Below are 4857 nucleotides of genomic sequence, written 5' to 3'. Positions count from 1 at the left end.
TGAGTTTCTGACAAATACAGCTGCAGCGCGAGCAGTGAGAAGCCTGTAGGCGGGAGACATGCTCACGCGCGCCGCTAGAGTGGGCAAGAGAGCGCGGAGCGGCAATTCACTGACTGGCCACTAGAGGGAGACTGTGGACGCAATGAAATGTTTAGGGAAAACCGTGGTACCAGAAGTAAAATATTCGAATACATTTTAATTTACAAATAAATTAATGATTCAGATATTATTAGAATTATTTCATGTAAATAATAACCACTGTAATTATGGTCATTATTCTAGGTTAATATCAAATTTTCTATTAATAACTCGCAATACTTCGTGTAGGCATCTATCTGTCTGTCTGTCTGTCTATCTATTTATTTATCTGTCTGTCTATCTATTTATTTATCTCTCTGTCTGTCTATCTATCTCTCTATGTCTGTTTCTTTCTATCTATCTATCTATCTATCTATCTATCTATCTATCTATCTATCTGTCTGTCTGTCTGTCTGTCTGTCTGTCTGTCTGTCTGTCTGTCTGTCTATCTATCTATCTATCTATCTATCTATCTATCTATCTATCTATCTAAGCTAGTGTAAAAGTTTAAATTCTCGATAGATAGATAGATAGATATTGATCATTTTCCTTTATTTTGTAGTTTGTTGTAAAACTGTGCCATCTGGTGTTTGATTGGAGTATTTCCTTTATGTCTTATGTTATGACGAAGTAAAAATAAAGAAAAAAAATAAAGGGATATTGCATGAATAAAAATGTTGTTATATTTCACCATCCTGTTAACAAAAAAATGTAAGACTAGAAAGGATATGAAAATTATGTGGAATATGTTTTACACACACACACACACACACACACACACACACACACACACACACACACACACACACAGAGACACTTTTAAATGGATAGGAATTAATAAACATTAGTTTAAAATCCACCCCTTGTTCATGAATGAATATTTACAGCAGACATGCTGGATGTTGATTTACATTATTCTGAAATAGAAACATTGCTGATATCTTGTATTATTAATACCCAAATATAAGCAATATGTACCTTTCAAGAAGGAACATTCCATTCTGTTCTAATTTTGCCAAAGTCACCTTTCCTATGTGACTCCTGCCCTCTCGGACACTTTCTGCAGCCTGTTTCTCCTCCCTCTCTTCCTCCTCCTTCCCACACAGCCTGGGAAGTAATCCTATATATATTAGTTGTTCACCCTGTACTTCCTTAAAGGCTCTTCTCAGCTCTCTGACATTGTGTCACACAAAGAAAGAAAAATGCCTGAAGAAGTTCCTGCTCAGTGCAAGGCTCCCAAAGATGAGCTGGACAAATGGTGAGTCAAAGCTCAATAAGGATATACATTAATGCGACACTGAATTTTGAAATTTTGCCTATTAAAAACTGTTACATGCTTTGTAGCTCAGCATTTATTTTTGTTCATACACCAATATCATAAAACCTCCCTGAATATAGGTTATCTGTAGTGGTCTGTGAATTAGTTTTTTTGAAAGACTATTAAATGTGTGTTGGATTCAGTATTGAGCACATGGTGCTGGAGGGTAACAGGTTTTGAAAGTGATGATGCAAGTGAAAAATTACCCATGTTAGCCATCGTGTTACTAAGTTAAAGCATGCTGCTGTAACACACGTTCCCCTTGTGCTTGCATTTGATGTCAATAGAGCTTTGGAGATGCATTTTACAATAGTTTCTGTCATTTTCCAGCACTGGATGCTTTCATGAACAAATGAAGCTTTAATTATGAACAAAGCAGAGTGCTTTCTTATAGGTCAAAAGGTCAGAGGTCAATGCACTCACACAATGACACAATAATGTGAACTTTACGGTGTGTTGCACAAGTTGTACCTTTCACAAGAGAAGCGGTGTCTACTTTATGACTATCTCTCAACTGATTTACTCGCATGCATGCGTTGTAAATTGGGGTCATCATCTGCGGTGCATGGCTTCTAGGTTGGTTGGTTGGTTACAGATAAAATGGAGCATTTGTCAGAAACAGAGCATTGCATTATGTAATAAATTAATTATATAATCATTCAGACTACATCTGAGATTACAAAATAAAATGAAACAAATGCTTGAGTCTTTGGAGTATGAATATGCATGAATGCATACAAGCCAAAATGCAATTAGAAACATGTCTCATGTTTGTATGCAACAATCAGAGCAATATGCCAAATTTAGCATGAACTTTAGTAATGTATATGTGTGATGTAAATATAGCCTGGTTTCAAATAGTCTCACACATGGAATGGCGAGGGAGTGGAGGTTTGCTCACAGCTCACATTACATTGCCTGTATTGCAATGTCTGCATTATTTATGAAGGTAATAGTCGTCGTCACGTGCAGATCTGGTCTAGACTTTGAAAGCACCTAGTGTTTTAGAATTAAATATTATTATCTTTTTTATTAGATTTTAACCTAGTGAGAGACTTTTAACTAGCGATCTGTGAAGAAAATGTCCATGTCCGTTTTTTTCAAGAATAGTTTTTTTCAAAGATATTTCACTAAAAAATAAGCCTTTATTAAAAATGTACTACCCCTAAGGCCATCCAAGATGTAGACGAGTTTGTTTCTTTATCAGATGTAGCATTACATCACATGTTCACCAGTGGATCCTGAATGGGTGCCGTCACAATGAGAGTACAAACAGCTGATAAAAACATCAAAATTATCCACACCACTCCAGTCTGAAATTCTATATCCATAATATTGCTTTCTCCAGTGTAAAAGTCGTCTTGTTTGAATCAGGAGAGAAATATGCACAGATTGAGCACCGTTTACAAGCGAGAAAAGTTCTAAACAAATATGTTGGTGGATTTTGATGTGCGAAAAGAACAGGAGATGGACTTTTCAGTGGAAGAAGTGTTATTATGGATTAATATTTAGGCCAGAAGTGATGGTTAAACTGATATTCTCTCACTCTGACGGCACCCATTCACTGCATTAATCCATTGGTGAGCAAGAGATGAACAACTACATTTCTCCAAATCTGTTTCCACGAAAAAAAACTCATCTATTTTTGGATGGTCTGAGCTATATATATATATATATATATATATATATATATATATATATATATATATATATATATATATATATATATATATATATATATATATATATATGTGTGTGTGTGTGTGTGTGTGTGTGTGTTAGTGTGTGTGTATAATTATATATATATTTGTACAACAAAATATAGTTTAAAATAGCTTTAGTTTGCTTATAAAATCTCACACTGCAAGACTTCCCAAAGTATACAATGTCGGCTAGCCATAAAAAAAACAACAACAAAAAAACATGAGATCAGCTGTCCAAAACATCAATGCACAGACAGACACATTGCACAGCAGAATCATCTTCTCATGGGTGCAGACTATTTCACAGTTCACTGAACTGACTGTATATGTGTCCAGTGTTCAGGGGAAGGGTGCAGAGGGCTGTAAGGAGCTGCTGGAAGCTTTTGAGGCCTGTGTGAAGGGGGCCACGGCAGCCTCTTGAGGGGTCATGCATTTACATGTGAGTATCAAATACTGTTATACCCAATATATTTCTAATTGTATTTTGTTTTTTTATTTATTATTTTGGCTTTTCTGAAATTATGAAATGTATCTGCAGTTTGATGTAGCACAGTTTATGAAGCGTTTCCTTACTGTGAAGTGACCTTGTGTACATTTCTCTTCTGTTTGGATGAATGCATTGATTTGTTGATTCTGATTTTGTCTGATTTTCCTCTGCTATTTTTAACTTAGGTCCATCCTTTCTGGGTCCTCCAATGTCTTCGCATTCCCTCAAATTGCACTGGACTGAACCATTCTAAAGACAGTGAAGGGGTGCAAGTGCTGGAAAGCAGTGGAAATGTTTATTTTGATCCTGGGAAGTCTTGTTGGTGTCCCTCATGTTGTCAATGATATCTGTAACTGTGGAAAAAAGAAGAACCCAGTTTTATTATTGTTTTCCAGATTTCACACTGTAAAAAACAGTGCATTTCATTTGATTTTGAATAAAATACTATAATTGTTTCCTTATTTTTCCATTACTACACAGGCTGACAGATTTTAACACATCATAAACCATGATAAGGTTAAGAGGCAGCTTACATAACTGATCACTTAATAACTGAGACTAAATAGCTTCGTAATAGGATTGATCTACCTTTATTTGCAGTGGTCTGCATACTTTGTAACTTATGCCAAGCACACTGGCAGTGCTACTCGTGTGGTTTCCTGAATGTAAGCCTGTAGACAGAGGCAGAGCACCTGACTATCAGCACCATCTACTGAAGAAAATCTGATGGTGTTGACAAAACCACTTTCATACTTTTCATCACATATCAATCATGCTCTAGTCATGTTAGTTTATAGTATACTGCTAGCGAGGACCTATGAAAGGTTAAAAAAAATAGCAATTTGTGTGAAGGGGTTCACATGTCATGGTTGTGACAAAATATAAGCACAATGATGTAAAAAGAAATATTTGCAATTTGTATGAATGTATTCACATATGGTTGTGACCAAATATAAGCCCGATTACACAAAATAATAATTATTAGTAGTAGCAGCATAAAAGAAAAGAAAAAAGATTAGCATAAAATAATAAAAACTCATCTGAGCCTGTGTGAACTTGTTGAAGTCAAGTACTCATACTAAAACTTAGTGTAACTCATCAAGTTACAATTTTGATATTGTTTGATTTTATTATTATTATTATTATTAAACATTTTCAGTTTTTATGTTGAGGTTGATGTATCACGGTTGTGACAGACAAGCACAATGACATAAAACAACAACAATAAACAATAATACAAATGAAAAATAACAAATAAAAATAAAATAATA

At 34.9% G+C, this 4857-nt stretch overlaps 1 long non-coding RNA gene across 1 annotated transcript; it reads left to right on the top strand.

Moving 5' to 3' along the window:
• Positions 1 to 1178: 1178 nt before the first annotated feature.
• LOC132122589 (uncharacterized) lies at positions 1179 to 4041 on the top strand. The gene is made up of 3 exons (XR_009426400.1): positions 1179 to 1336; positions 3436 to 3538; positions 3772 to 4041. It is a non-coding gene; the product is annotated as an uncharacterized LOC132122589 (long non-coding RNA).
• Positions 4042 to 4857: the final 816 nt, after the last annotated feature.

Source organism: Carassius carassius, chromosome 40, assembly GCF_963082965.1.
Source record: "Carassius carassius chromosome 40, fCarCar2.1, whole genome shotgun sequence".
Lineage (NCBI taxonomy): Eukaryota > Metazoa > Chordata > Actinopteri > Cypriniformes > Cyprinidae > Carassius > Carassius carassius.
This window is presented reverse-complemented; position numbering and strand designations above follow the sequence as displayed.